Below are 16652 nucleotides of genomic sequence, written 5' to 3'. Positions count from 1 at the left end.
TCCACCTCTTCACACCTCCACATTCCCATTCTGACACAATCCTTTGTTAACCTGGTGGTCCTTGGGACCCCTTATGCTGCTAAGAAAGTATTCATGGTCTGAGGATATTTGAAAAGCCACGGCTTATCTAGTTGTAGGGATGGATGTATATGTCTGCCAATAGAGCATCTTGGCATGTCCTTTAAACCGCTGCATTTTGCCAATTACTGTAGCTATTTAAATGAAAATGGGAAGCTAATTTCTGCTTTCTTGAAGCCCTTTGTCAATAAATAAAACCACAAATCAAAATTACTGATGGACTAGTGCACCAACTTTTGTTTCAGAAAATAAGTGCTCTGTATTTTGTGAGGTGCTTCCTTGACTAATTTCAAATAAATTTTAATTAATTTTCTTGCCTTGTTTTTTAAGCTTTTGGCCACCAGTCTCTGTCATTTTTAAAGCAGGTTTTTAATATTAAGTGCAAATTTTTTCTCTACCTTACCCATTTGCTTTGTATAAAATTGTTGATATAAATATTACACTAATATTCTTATTATAACTTTTTCAGAATGATGGCATTCCATGAAACATATTAGCCTTTAAGAAAATTATATTTGAAAACCATAACAAGGCAACACATGAAGATGAAAAGATTGGGATTTCTTTCCATTTTTAATGTTTCGGTTTGCTTAAAGCAAGACATCTTATATACTGTGCTTTTAATTTGTGTGGCTTTAAACTCTACTTTTCGCATTTCAGCTCTGACTTTTGCGTCAACTCTGAATAATTCGTTTTCCAAAGAAAAGTGTTACCTACAAATAGACAGCTGAAGGAAGGCAGAAGACCCTGATTGTCTGACTTTCTTTTCCATCCTCCCCTCTGCTTCTTACCTTGTACCAAGATTGCATGCTATGAGTGGAGAAGGCTTCTGGGGAGTGCCATACACACAGAATCTATGTGAATCTGTCTGAAATTATGAATTAGAATGTCTTACATACTTTTTGCACAGGTACCTCCATATAATAGAGGAGAATTCTACAATGCTACCTCCATGGATAACAAACGCTCTTTTAAATCAGCTCACTCTGGAACCTGACGAGTAAAATATAAGCAACCAGGAACCTGGAAAACATTATCATTCCCACCAGACTTGATTTCCATCCAAATACATTTTACTCTGAATTACATGTCAACAACTTAAGATGAAAGCAAGAAGTCAATCACAAGACACCATATTCTCGTAACAGTTTAAGAGAAGACGGTGGGTTGGGGGTGGGGGCAAGTAATGACACATAACCTAAATTCCTAGCTACCTCCAAAGAGCAGAAGGTAAAGCATGGTAATGTGGGTGTGCGAAATTGCCTCTTCCAGATATTCAGGGGCTCATGTTCTTGGTCTAGCAAGACCTGTTACATAATGATCTCAGTGGTCAACACCCACATCACTATATACTACAACAGGAATTAGATCTATGCTTAGATAGATGATGGATACATAGATATATTGTGAGCTGACAGATGTGAAAGATAAAAAAATTGTACATGCATACTAATATAAATGTACATGCAGGAAATGTGTGTGTGTGTGTGTGTGTGTGTGTGTGTGTGTGTGTGTGTGTGGTTATCAGTTTTCCTCTTGCAGAATGGTAGACTATAAAATAATCTTGTATTTGTTCTTTTTAAAAAACAAAGTAAATAAACTAAATACCTTAAACCCCTTTGTAATTTTTGTGTTTATTTTTAATGCATCCTTTCCAAATAAGTTTAACAGATGCTAATGTTTATATCCATATCCTGTGCATCTTAATATCTCTGCTTCTATGAAATACATGTATCTGTACTTAAAATAATTAGTTTTTTTCAAATAAATTAAGTAAAGTTTGCATAGTGAAGGGGAAATCCTATTCTATTTAGTTTTTCTTATTAGTACTTGGAAAAAATACCTTATATAATTACAGTTAGGAGATGTGCAATATTTTCAGGAAATTCTGTGTCTATGAAATACAAATCATAACCATCTGTGATCTTGCCACCCCAAGACTGTTTCCCCCAAGGAACCACAGCTCCTCTCAACTAACCACCTCATGATTACTACAAGAGTTTCAAAATCCTCACGTGATCCCAACACTCGGGCCGCCGTTTATTCATTTAGGGATGAGAGCCAGCAGCAGGTTGAATCTATTAGTCTATCCCCAGATTTTTAGAACTTTAAACTCCTAGCCAAAGTCAAGTGGGCTTTTTACTGCCATGTGAAATAAAAGTCAGTTTGCACTGGATGAGACTAAACCCAACATGTGTCATAAAGAAAGAGGCTAAAAGCTTGTTCTTGGCTCTTACTCTCCCAGCCTTGGCTGTGTCCTGACACCTTCTAAAGCGTAGGTTTAACCCTTCCTTAGATTCTATGAGAAAATAAGTTTCTCTTTTACAAAATGTGGACAAGGTGCCTTTCCTTCACAGACTGGAAGGATAAGAAGAGAGAGAGGGTCAGTTTCCACTTAGAGACACTTTTCCTAACATTTTGTCACTTTAGCTTTTGACGTGAACCTAGTGACCACTCAGCTAGGAAGTCTCCCAAACTGCAAACCATGAGTTCATTTTACTTCTCTGTGGACCAGCTTTGAGCTGCTACTGTACTTCCTGCTGCCATTTGGTATTGTATTGCCTTTGTTTGACCATTAGCTTGTCGAGATTCATTACGACGTGGAACAAATCCTATGCTCACCATTATTTCTCTCCTATACACAGAGCTTGCTCCCAGGAATACAAAAGACAATACCAAATTATTGAACATAAGACACAATTGGGGAAGAATAATGGGCATGTGACTCATAGTTATTTCTTTCAAAACATGACTAAGACTTGTAACTGAGGATTTCTAAATAACTTATTAGTGTATATTTGGGTATGTGTGTGCATATGTGTAGATGTTTGTGGGTATGTGTTTTGCAGAAGTATGCCATTATGCTAAATATGAGGAAGTCAGAGGACAAGTCTCAGGAGTCCATGCCCCTCCTACCACGTGATCTAGGGACAGAGCTTTGGTAGTGAGTCTTGGGTGGCAAATGCCTTGATGAGATTACTGAGGTGTCTACAGAGCCTCCATTTTTTAAATTTTACCCATCATCCTAATTTAAGTAAGAGCTGTCAACCTGGTGTATATTATAATGTCAGAGCACTAATTTCATTCCTATCAGTGTTAAATCATGTTTGAAACATGTCTCTTTAAAGCATTTGTGTGTGTGTGTGTATGTATATATATATGTGTGCATATATATATATATATATATATATATATATATGCCTCAGCACTTTGTTCATATTCCATCTCATGCTCCCTATCCATGCTCCTCCCTCTGTACTCCTACCTTCCTAATGTCTCCTTCCTCCCACCAAATATCCTCCTCAACTTATATAATACATAACATATACATATACAGTCATTTTGTACACTAATATGCTTAAGTCCAGATTCTGCTTGAATTACTATCACATCAATAAAACTGAACAGGATGACAACAGAATTTAATAGTAAAACAGTCTTAGCTTCCATTCCCGAAACCCTCAAAGTAACTCCGAACAAGTCCTGTGTGGCAAGAAGTCAGATTTTCTCTGACTGAGACTCAAAACATAGTGTGTGTCTACAATCTGTCAGACGCCAACTCCAAAGGCAAGGTTGCATGATTTATACTCCAAGAGCAACAACAGTCTCATAAAATAAAGTGAACAAAGTCTACTCGGCCATGTGAGACTAAAAATTGCTCTCCGCACCCAGAAGAAATGGCTCCTTCCAGTGAGCAGTTTGTTTTGATCAAGAGCCAAGGAAAACATTTGTACTTAAAATACTTACCTCCAATATTTCACATTTTAGAACCTTCAGGTTCTAAATGAATAATGCTTTTTTGTTTTGTTTTGTTGGTTGGTTGGTTGATTTGGGGGTTCTGTTGGTATATTTGTGTGTGTGTGTGTTATTCATGGAAGATACCTTTAAAATAAAAGGTTGTAAAAAGATGTCTCCAGTTGCAGAACCATATAAAAGGCCCGATTTGTGTTGCCTAGCATACACATATTTATAAACAAAGGAATTTGTTTTAACAGCAACCAACAGATTGGGGAAAGTGATTTACCAATCCTGCATCCTACAGAAGGCTAATATCCACTATATACAATGGACTCAAGAAGTTTGATGCCAGAGAACCAAATAACTCTATTAAAAAATGGGAAATAGAGCTAACCAGATAATTCTCATTGATTACTTATTAATTACTCACAAAATGTAGTTGTATATTGCAGTTTTGGGTGATCAATAGCTTTTGTACTGATGCTTCAAATGCAGCACAGTGCAATAGAGAACTCACCATGAAGGTTAAATACAGACTATCAATATTTACTCTCAGCATCCTAAACAGTACGCCTCTCACTTCAGTGGCGCTGAAACCAGGACTTATATACATTGCTTGCATCCTCCAAATTTCCACAGGGACACTATAAAAATGTTAATTCAGTCTATAAATCACATTCATATATTTAGAAAATCAAATTGTATATGTCACGGTAATGTAAGTCTATCTATGTGGCCAGTTTGCATGGGATGGATTTTAAATCTAATGCTAACACAATGGTAAGGATGTCTTTTCTGTTTATGTATTTACCTTTCCTTGAAAAACAAAAAAGAAAGAAAACAATATGATACTGGTTTTGCTGGGTAGCAATAAACAAATGGCAGAGGGCGCTTTTGTGAGTAAGTAACTCCTTCCTTTTTCACTTCATAGAGTAAGACTGGTTCTTGGCAAACATCCATGTTTCCTTCAGCAGTAGATGAGCAGGAATTTCTGGATCATTATTGCTTATGAGCTACTATTACTGAACCCTTTCTTCTCTGCTTTCCCTGCTTGTCCATCACTCCTTGTCAGGGACCATTTGAATTCATCTCACCGAGCATTCATCTCTTTCTGGAAAACCAGTAATACGAAGTCCAAGATTCCTAGGTCACTGTCACCTTTAATCACATGGGTTCTAATTAAAGTTGACTTCTGTTGTCTCAGCCATCTCTGAGGTTCCTTCAGCTACTGAGAAATCCTATGATTTGCTTTCTGCCACTCAAGACCCAATGTTAGCAAAAAACTTTCAAACTTAAATTCTCCAGAATATCCCTTCTTTCTTCCTTTCTTCCTTCCTTCCTTTTCTTCATTCTTTCTTCCTTTCCTCTTTCTTTCTTTCTTTCTTTCTTTCTTTCTTTCTTTCTTTCTTTCTTTCTTTCTTTCTTTCTTTCTTTCTTTCTTTCTTCTTTCTTTCTTCTTTCTTTCTTTCTTTCTTTCTTTCTTTCTTTCTTTCTTTCCTCCTTCCCCTCCCCCTCCCCCTCCTCTTCCTCTCTTCCCCTCCCCTTCCCTCCCCTCCCCTCACCTCCTCTCTTTCTGTGGGGAAAGAACAATTCCCCACTGGGAGTAGGGGTATTATTTACCTAACATTCTTACAAATGTTTTTTTGTTGTTATTCTTGTTTTGTTTCTTTGTTTGTTTGTTTCCTAGTGTCATCCGTAGAGGACACGTGGCTGGTGTCTTTATGACTACCTCAAGTATGAAGACCCTTCACTGTAGTACAAGATCTACCCCAGCAACCACAACACATCCACACATTACTCCTTGAGAACTATAGGTTTTTTGTTACTTGTCAAGTATTTCCTTGTTACTACTCCCCTAATTTTGAATTGTGATAGATTCAAAAACTATGCCTATTATTATTCGGAACCATCAGTTATTTGACCATTTTCTAGTGGTTCTTTGTGGGACAAAAATGGGGTCTCTCGTCTGCTCGGGGCTAGGGCTGCTGGGCAAGGCAGATACAGGGAGTTTGACTGCACAGACCCCAGGCCACCGCAGGGTGGGTGTTGGACTGTGAGAAGCCGCAGGAAGCCTAGTCTGAGGTCCCCACAGACCTGCCAGAGTTGTGCTCTGTCTCAAGGGCACCACAGACGCCACTGGGTACAGTGGAAGATCCAGTTCTGTGGTCCCTAGGCAACATGGAGGCCAGGGACAACAGGTTCTTGCTCTTGGACATCGAAAGAGCTGAGAACCAGTGGAGACCTTTGGGGAGACTCTGGCCCCGGGGGCCAAAGGAGAAAGGGTCGGAGGAGAGAGCTCTGGCTGGACATCATGGGGATGAGAGTCCTAGGCAGGTTCAGTGGGAGGTTTGGTGGAGACCATGGCTGTAGTACAAGGAGGTTTCATAGAGAGAGGTTGTATGCACAGCTCTGTAGAGGGAGACCTGCTCCATTGCTCCAGCATGGTGGGTCCTCAATGAGAAGAGGCAGTCAGTGGTTTTAAAGCGGTTATTATAGAAAGGCAGAGAGAGGGAAAGAGTGGGGAAGGAGAGGCTGGCCATGGCCATTTGGAGAGAGGAGAGAAGGGAGGGGGAGCGAGGGAGTAAGAGTAAGAACAAGAGAATAAGAGGGTAAGAGAGGCAAGAGAGCAAGGAGGGGGCAAGCAGCTCCTTTAATAGTGGGCTGGGCCATCCTGGCCATTGCCAGGTAACTTTGGGGAGGAGCATACCTGGCTATTGCCAGATAACTGTTGGGGTGGAGTCCAGACAGAATGCCAGGAGCTTGGGGCATTGCCTACTGTGACTGATGGCCAGACACCTCTCTCTGCTAGGGAGCTGTGGGAGTCTGTAGCTGTGACAGGAGCCAGGGGCCCAGGAGGCATGGCTAAACACCTGTTGTCCCTTAGGGTCACCGGGGTTCCAGGACTGTGCTCAACCAGGAACCAGGATGTCTGTGTACAGCTCACGGCCCCACAGTTCTTTATCCCATTTTAGCCAATAAACATCATCACTTCTTTGAATTTTCCTTACCAATAATATAACTGATCTGCAAACTAAAACTATCTTCTCATCATTTAGATAGCATACTCCAATTGTAACACTCCTTTACGACCAGTCTATTGCACAATTTCTCACTACTTCATCCATATTAGTCATCTTTTTAAACATTAATTATGTCATATTGGTCATCTTTACATACATCAATTAAGTTGATCAAAATCCTCCCCTGTATATATTCTCAATTTTCTCTCTCCCTTTCTCTTTAACAAATTATTTTTATTTTTTTAACCCCATTTAAACCTAGCTTTATATAACACATACTGAAGCTATGCTGGTAAACATTTAAAACAAACCCAAATCATTCCGCCCAATAGGGAAATTAAATTAAATTAAATCCATGACTGTGCATTTTGTGGGAAAGTGTGCTCTCTTAAATAAGGTTACTCATTTTTGGCACTTTCAGAAAAATCACAGGGCACTTAGTCTTAGCATAATCTATAATCTTGTCTATTCTACCTTCACAAAATCTACAGTTCTTACATCTGACATTTAGTGAATAATCAGGTATTCTAATTTGGGTCCTTCAGAGGATTGTGTGTGTATGTGTGTGTGTATATGTGTGTGTGTGTGTGTATCTGTGTGTGTGTCTCTCCATAAGAATTTATTCATGTGATTATGAAGTTTATTAAGTCCAAACTCAATAATCTTCATGTTGAAAACTTACACAGAGGCTCAATATTACATTTCTATTATTAGAATGAAGGTCTGACAATAAGAAAAATAAAAATGTAAATTTTATTTCTATCATTTAACTCTCACACCCCATTTCTGCTTCTCTACTTAAATTCTCTCCAAAACATCCACTGTCTCTGATGTGTCTTATATTTCTTACTCTAAGCTTGTATATACCAGCCATAGCATACGTATATGAGCTGTATATGTATATGAAGCATGACATTAAGATGGCTACAAAGTTATAGCATATTGAAATGTTTCAGCTGCATTATAACCTAATGGGGCCCCCGTGATATACAGAGCCTTCATCATCCCAAATATCATAATGTAGCACAGTACAATAAATGAATTTGCTTAGTTGGTCTGCTCAATATCTTTGTGTCTTACCTAAACTTTAGGCTGTAGAAGGTCATGTAGCTCAGGCTCTGAGTCGCTACTTTATTCCTATTGTCTCTAAATACAATGTGGACATTCAGTAGCCACCCGACAAGCATCTATTGAGTGAATAGCCAATACTATGACAAACCCTGACTTTTGTTTGACGCACCATCCACTGAAGTGCAAGAGGCACACATTAGTCTAATTAGTTCTCCACATGGTAATGTAGGACTCAAACAGTTGAGGAAGCATACACATTCCCCAAATGTACAGGTTTAAGCTTTTCAAACATTTATGAGTCAAAAATGCAATGGTTATTAAAAATTAGAATTTTCTTCAACTTTCCCAAAGGTACTGGTTCAGTAACGTTGTAAAAATGCAATGCCATTTTCTCTTTTAACTGAGACTTTAAGAAACTACCATAAGTTCAGAAGTGATCCAAACCGAGTGACTACTGTGCATGACAGGGGGAAATTCTCCATTATAGCTACCATGCTGCGCTAATGTAAATGGATCTAGTTTTAATTTATGGTTTGGATTCATTTCAACAAGAATTTAAAGTAAAACAGCACCTTGCAAAAAGAAGACCTCAAACCTTGTAAGGTTGTATTCATCCTTGCATGATATGGAGACATGGCCTTTTGAAGTGAGATCTATATTTACAGCCCAATATTCAAAGAAAAGCAAGTGTTTCTTTAAAATACTTAATTATGAGCACCACAGAAAATACCCAAGAACAGTCCATTCTAGTCAGACATATAGCATTTCATTTCCACAGGATAACGGACTTCTTCAAGATCAATCAAGAATTGAGCGTATGATCTTCTTCAGCATAATTGTGACATATGTCTTTTCACAATGCTACCTGATCTTCCATAGACTTCTTGCCTTTAGCAAAGATATGTTGTTGTGTGATTCATTCTGAGTTAATTACCTAACTCCAATAGATGGCATTGTAATAGATGTTGTCTCATCAGTATGCAGAACTGTTCCCAAGCTTGAAGAGAGAGTAAAGAAAAGACTTCTTAATTATACCCCACGTTCCCACTCATTAATTGACCTTCTTTCAAATAACCATAAATCAACTAATGTGGTGTAGATTTTAGACATGTTAACAAATGTCTATGTGATGCAGTATGTCTTCCAGAAGAAATGTACCCATTTTTAATCAGTTTTGTTTATCATCATTATTAGACAATTAGTTCCAACTAACCTTAAAAAATAAGTGAACGCTATTTTATCCTGTTTTCTTTATAATTACATTATTCCCAGTGAGAGGATCTCATCACCCAAGCATCAAAGGTTCTCCCAAGGTTCCTTTCCTTATTCGAGATTATTAAAATGAAGTAGTAAAAATAGAATTACAATAGACTAGGAACTTGTGCGTGCATTATTGTTCGTATGCCTAAAGCAGCTCTAGCAAACTCGAATGACTAGTTTCAGAAAGATGACAGCAGAACAGCACTGCCATTATCTCTTAGTTCAGTCATGCATTTTGGAACTGGATATTAAAAGGAAAAGTCTTGAAGTTCAGTGTTTGAGTTCAAAACAGCAACAATGAGAAGCCTACAGTCCACAGGGAATTAAAGTGTTAGCCTATCAACTGAAACGAAATTGATCTTATGACAGGAGAAAAAGATTTTCTCTTGCTCTGACATACTAACGCCTTCATAACATGGAGAGAGAGAGAGAGAGAGAGAGAGAGAGAGAGAGAGAGAGAGAGAGAGAGAGAGAGAGAGAGAGAGAGAGGAAGAAAGTCAGTAGGCTGAGTAACTGGCCCTGAGAATCTCCTTGTGGGTCCTTATGCTCTCCACCTGCTTAGCCACAAAAAAAGGAGACTGTAGCACTCAGTGATGCTATGAGGAAGCAGTAGTTGCGCACTCAACTTCAAAAGTTCAACAAAAGCTGAGCGTGGTGGCACATGCCTTTAATCCCAGGACTTCGGAGGCAGAGGCAGGTGGATATCTGAGTTCAAGGCCAGCCTGGTCTAAAAAGCGAGTTCCAGGACAGCCAAGGTTATACAGAGAAACCCTGTCTTGAAAAACCAAGAAAAAAAAAGTTCAACAAATCAAGACTGTTTATATTAATGCGTAAGGCTAACTATGGAATTAACTCTTCTTAAAAGAGAAAATGATGTCAACATCCTAAAGGAAAATTTTCTGTATCTTTCAGGTATTTACACTGGAAGATTTGTTAAATAAAACCTGCTATTGATACATTTTTCAAGCAGGTAAGCTTAAAAATACTAGAATGAAGAATCCTTTTTAAACGTGTACCATGGCTAATTTAAGTATTGTGATGCTCATTGTGGTCATTCCCTTCCTTTGTAAGAAAAAAAATTGTCTCTTAAAAGGATGGAAAAGAACATGAGCTAAGCCAGCAATACTTGGACCTTGATCAGCACTTCTGTATAAAAGGATTTTACTTCTCATAAGCATTCCTGGAGGAAGCTTGGCACTCTGCACCTCATGTTTACTTTGAGAAAGTAGTTTATCACCTTGAATACATTCTGTGATGAGGCAAAGGTTTTGTTTCCAAGAAGTGCTCTTATTTACAGCCCAATTCTTAGTCATACCAAGGTTTTTATTTTCTGAGTATATTGATCAATTTTTTTTTACCAGAAATAACAAAATACGGCACCTTGTATCTTCACACATTTCCAATTTTTGACATGCCTCACTCAATCTTACATCTTCAACTAATTTCTATAAGTTCTTGAATGCAAATGTGAATGAAAGTAAAACCTCCTATAGAAAAATTGTTTAAACTATATTGGGTGCCTATAGATCTATATGAAATACACATACCAGCTAGTTGTGTTTGTGTGTGTGTCTGTTTCTCTCTCTCTCTCTCTCTCTCTCTCTCTCTCTCTCTCTCTCTCTCTCTCTCTCTCTCTCTTTCTGTGTGTGTGTGTGTGTGAGAGAGAGAGAGAGAGAGAAAGAGAGAAAGAGAGAGATCATTTTTTATTGTTCTTAAAAAGCCTTATTATCCACACTCAAATCTCTAATTAGCCCATATTATAAAACACAGTTTTCATTAGTTACACAACTATTTCAATAAATTTCCAGGATTGAAAAATGCAAATAGAAAAAAAAAGTAGATCATATTCATTACAAAAAAAAATCCTTGATATACCTGCATATATTGACATTTGAAACATAAGCATTCTTTCTGCTTATTACATGTTACCCAAATATTGTTGGCTTAGCTAATGTTCTTTTTTATGCCTTTAAGTGATAGTATATATATATATATATATATATATATATATATAAAGGAAGCAATACAAATTACTCCATTTTGTAGAGATTAACAATGGTAGATGTTGGCATTTCATCTAGACTCCACCCCACAGTTACCTGGCAACTGCCAGGTGTTCCTGACTTGCCATAAAAGGGGCTGCTTGCCCCCTTCTCTCTCTCTTCTCTTCTCCTCTTCCTCCTGCTCATTACCCTTTTTCCCTCTCCCCCTTCCCTCCCCCCTCCCTTTCCACGTGCTCAGGGCCTGTTTCTATTCTTCCTTTCTCTCTCTCTCTCTCTCTCTCTCTCTCTCTCTCTCTCTCTCTCTCTCTCTCTCTCTGTCTGTCTCTCTCTCTGTCTCTACTACTGCCCAAGTCCCCTCCCCATGACTGAAATAAACTCTATTCTATACTATATGTCATGTGTTTGGTACCTCAGGGCGCAGAGATGCCTCAGCATGGGCTTACAGAGTTGCCCCCTTCCCCCATAGCATACTGCACCTCCATCAAACATATCCCTGGGTTCTTTTTCTTTTTTATAAAACACAGCATAGGTATTTTTATCATGTTTTGTTTCAATATTTTTATAAAGGTTACTTTAATAAGGATACCTCTGCAATATAAATTAGAGCCTATGCTATGTTTATCTTTCTTAATAGGACTTTACCATCATATTTATTTTAAAGACAGACACCTTACAGAGAAGACCTACTCAAGAAGTGAGCCAAAAGATTGTAAGAGCCAGAGAATCAGTGTGTGCCAGTTGCTAGGTAATATCCCCACAGACATGACCTGAAAACTATACCCATGAACTCTCAACAATAGTTGCATGAATAAGATAGTCATAACAGTGACTCCAATAGACAATTCAATATGGAAAGGGAAATTCTATCCCTAGATGAAGAGGTACAAGTGGCTAATGGCTGCTGAGAGGAGAGTCAATTTCCTTAAGGGACAGGTGCATACAAAAGTTGTCCCATCCCATGTGATCAGTCCTGGACAAAAGTCCATATATGTTAACAATGATAATTAAGCCGTCATTCAATAGGTAGGGAGAAGGAGTATATGGGAGAACTAGAAGGAGGAAGAGTTGTGAAACACTGATGTAGATGTAGTCTCAGAACAAATTAGGTATGATATGCTTCCAAATAAAACCTCTATTACTCTTTTAAATTTGTTAGCCTATGGCATCTCATAGACTCCTCAAACCTTACAGACTGTTGCAAATGCCTCTATCCCGTATTTGGTATCCTCCAGAACTTGATGTTAAGAGTGAAGACATCATGTACTTGAGATCTAAAACCTGGAGAAATCTATCTAGTACTCAACTGGAAGCTCCATCCCTGCTGATTAGCGTTCCTAGCTCTGAAAGATGATACACTCACAGCTCAAGGGAAACAGAATAATTAATCTCTATCAACTCTAAGAGCCACAATAATGACGAATGCCAACATGCATCCATTAGTGCAAAAGTGGCATGAACGTTGTGGGTATAACCAATTGCCTTTAATTGAACTTAAATTCTGATACACAAGATAGAAATCATATCAAACACAAAATGAATCTATGAACCTCTAGCTAGATATACTAGGAGCCTATTACTATTCTGTGAAATGGATAACAATAAACAACCCCTGGTGACTTTGTTATACCTATAAATCAGTTCATCTATCAACCCCCATAAGAGAAATTTCTTGTAGTAAATGGCAAGTAACACAAAGATCCACAACTTCTCCACATGCATAAATAATATATTTCAGCATGCTCAGTCCTAAACGGGGTGTTAATCACATTCCTCCACCGAAGGCTTATGGATTTACGCAGAAGAGGGCATAGAGAGACTTTAAGAGCTACAGATCTGTAAGGGGAGGTTCTAATACTAAGGTATAGTTCCCTAATTGATTTTTGATTTGTCAATAAAGAAAACTGGGAGCCAAATGCTGAGCTGAAGGTATAGGTGGGGCTTCCAGATATTAAGAGGAAAAGGAGACACAGGGAAAGAGAGAGGTCTTTTCCTGCTGTGTTTTGGAGGAAGAAGGACTCTGCAATCATGAAAGGACTCAGGGAGAGCTAGGGCCTGCAACCTCCGCTTTGGGCAGGTGGCCAAAGATGTTTGGCAGGGGCTAATTGGAACAAGCCACTACGTTTAGAACAGAAGGAGAGATAAAGATTAAAAAAAAATGGTAAGGGCACATATTTCCAACCAGGAGACACTTGTGGCCAGCAATTGTGCCTAGAAGGCAAGCTAAGGTAACAAAGTTGTCTGTGTGTCTTTTATTCACCAATTCAGAAGGAAGCCAGGTTAGGGCTGGTTGCAATCAATCTCAGAGCTAAACCGGGTAGAACAAAAGGGGGCTGGGAGGGGCTTCCGGACTAAGGTGGTAGAATGTTTTAAAAGACCAAAGTGTGGACACTTTGCCCCTTCTTAGAATTGGGAACAATCACCCATGGAAGGAGTTGCCATATCCAGGGATCCATCCCATAATCAGCCTCCAAACGATGACACCAATGCATACAATAGCAAGTGTTTGCTGAAAGGACCCTGATATAGCTGTCTCTTGTGAGACTATGCTGGGGCCTAGCAAACACATAAGTGGATGCTCACAGTCCCCCATTGAATGGATCACAGGGCTCCCAATGGAGAAGCTGGAGAAAGTACCCAAGGAGCTGGGGGGATCTGCAACCCTATAGTTGGAACAGCATGATGAACTGACCAGTACCCCGGAGCTCTTGTCTCTAGCTGCGTATGTATCAAAAGATGGCCTAGTCGGCCATCGCTGGAAAGAAAGGCCCATTGGATTTGCAAACTTTATATGCCTCAGTACAGGGGAACTCCAGGGCCAAAAAGTGGTAATGGGTGGGTAGGGGAGTGAGGGGGAGGGTATAGGGGACTTTTGGGATAGCATTGGAAATGTAATTGAGGAAAATACGTAATAAAAAAAAAAGAAAAAGAAAAATATACATAAAAAACTACACGCAACAGATAACTTTAAGAAAACTGTTTTCAAAACATAACCTGCCATATCCCTATATGAATTCATAAAATATGTGAAAACAAACATAAGCATAAGCTGAAGCCAAACAAAATCCCAGCACAGAGGAAGGGAGGTGAACACTCCTAGCTGAGGATCTGCTGGCATTTAATTGCTGTGGGGTAGAGAAAAGTCATTTTTATTCCACTGGGTGATATGCAGTATATTGACTATATGCCAAGGCAGGCTACATGCCCAGGAGGACTTGGCCAAGAAACAATGGTCTTAATGGATTGAGGAAGAGAGAAAGGGAGAAAGGGAGGGTGAGGGAGGGATAGAGAGAGAGGGGGGAATAGAGAATATTAAATTGGATAAGTAGAGGGATGGGGAATAATCTGGGGAAGGAGATGAATATAATCAAAATATAGTACATGAAAATCTCAAAAAATAAATACAAACATTATTTTTAAGAATTTGAGAATTGTGTTCAATAAATGCTTTCAGATTGTAGCACTCTTCAGAGATCCATAAAGAAAAACTCTATGTTCAATAGTGCACATGTTTTAGCGTTTGGACTAGGACCAGTGACAGTATGCCTGGTCAGGATGAGGCACCATTACAGTCTCCAAGATGTTTCACAATGACAGAAACCACTTGCCTGTGAATAGATTAGCTTAAATGTCTCTTGTATTGTTTAAGTACATTAAAGATAGACTCAAAGGCACCAAAATTTACCCATGTCACATTAAGCAAAGAAAATTAAGTACTTCCCTTTCGATTAATATGACCAAGAACAAGCCCTATTTTGGATTCTCCATTTCTCTCCAAGTGTCTTCCGCATATCTATCGCTTGTGGCTTCTGGACTTTCTGTAGTCTTTACATGTCTGCCTGTGCCTACCTAATGTCTGACTCTCCCTCTTACTGTGTGCTTAATGAAGATCTTTGCTCTGTGTTTAATGAGCAGCACAGAAAGCAACACATGAAGAATTAGAGATACATTACAGAAATATTTCTGAGAGTTTTACAAGCGATTAAGCTATTTACTTCGACTGACACAAATATACTTGTACTGAGCAATATCCTTATGCTGTTTCCAACATTTATGGTGGTATTTATGTATAAGGTTCCCCTCAACCTATTTGTTGTTTTTAACAAATGATTATCATAACACACATATATTGCTCTCATGGTTAGGGGCATGACACAATATATTATTTAAAATTATAGCTATGCATTAGCTTAGCTTATGAAAGCTAAGTACACAGGAAATCTAAGACAAGTTCTTGGACTACATTGTTCTTTTTAAAATGTGTTAAAAAGAAAGGATGAATCCACAGTAGCTTCTGCCGCGGAGTCTTAAGCAGTCTTAAATTGTATCAGTAACTTGGTTGGGAGACTCAATCAAAACCAAAGTCACTTGCAATGTAAGAGATGTTTTCATAAAATCGTATCACCACACTTTTGATTGAATACCAGGAAAGTTGTCAACTGAATGTTCCATGAACTTTTTCCGAAGTGTCCTTAGAATTGTGAAACAAGAACTTTCCTTCAGAGAGAAGAAAATAATGCTTGTTACTACGAGCAGAAAAGCTTCCAATGCACCTATCAACCAGTTGGTTCCCTGAGGGGCAAAAGCTCCCCCCTCCCCTGCCTCCCAAAATAAGGGTTTACTGTATTCCAATTACTCATATGGGAAAATGTTGCCCTGAAGTCCAAGAAGCATTGCTTTTTATCCCAAGCAGGTTTTAGTGCATAAGCTTGCTGTTAAAACATTATCTTCAACGATCTTAAAGGATATGATTAACACTTACCTGGTAGAGAAAACAGGATCAAAAAGGTGTCTTTCCTAGGGCAACGATTGCCCTTTGCACTATGGGTGTGCTGGCCCCTATAATTTTCCCAGAGGCCAGAAGGAAACTTGATGTTATAATCTATGGTAGTGTGAGGACTGATTTGTGCTCTATCTTGTGAAAGTTATAAAAAATTTTTAAATGTTGATAATTGTTACTTGTAGGTTCATACCCAGAAAATACATGCTGTCCAACAGAATTTAATGAGATTTTTATCCCACCGAATTTTTTTTTTACCTTTATAAATAATTAAAGTTGAGTTGGGGAAATGAAATGAACAAATCTTTACTCCACTCCAAATGTGTATTATTAAATATTTCTGTTGCATTTTCTGCATTTTGTTTTAATTATTGTTTGCTGGTCACAGATCAGCCTAGGCCACTAAGTGCATGCCTCAAGCAGTTTACAACAGCTGCCATCACAGACTCTATGTTGACCTAAATGTTGAAGATGTGAGCCTTAGAGAAACAGCTTTTGTGGAATCAGATTGGAAACTTCCTTAAAACATTATAGTTTTGTATGAAAATATGTTACAATAAAACATTTTGTCATTATAATGGGAAATTTTAAAGCAAAATTAGATTGTGGTAATATTACACCATAAAATGATACAAATGAAAAGGTTAACTTCTTTTTATAAGCTCAGCAGACTCTGCAACTTTGGAACAATGCACAAACGAATAT

The 16652-nt window shown here is 38.5% G+C and overlaps 1 non-coding gene across 1 annotated transcript; it reads left to right on the top strand.

Moving 5' to 3' along the window:
• The first annotated feature begins 15921 nt into the window (after positions 1 to 15921).
• On the top strand, positions 15922 to 16088 carry LOC115029660 (U1 spliceosomal RNA). The gene has a single exon (XR_003835220.1). It is a non-coding gene; the product is annotated as a U1 spliceosomal RNA (small nuclear RNA).
• Positions 16089 to 16652: the final 564 nt, after the last annotated feature.

This window comes from Mus caroli, unplaced genomic scaffold (assembly GCF_978045245.1).
Source record: "Mus caroli unplaced genomic scaffold, Mus_caroli_1 scaffold_17, whole genome shotgun sequence".
Lineage (NCBI taxonomy): Eukaryota > Metazoa > Chordata > Mammalia > Rodentia > Muridae > Mus > Mus caroli.
Note: the sequence above shows the minus strand (reverse complement) of the source record. Positions and strands in the feature narration are given on the sequence as shown.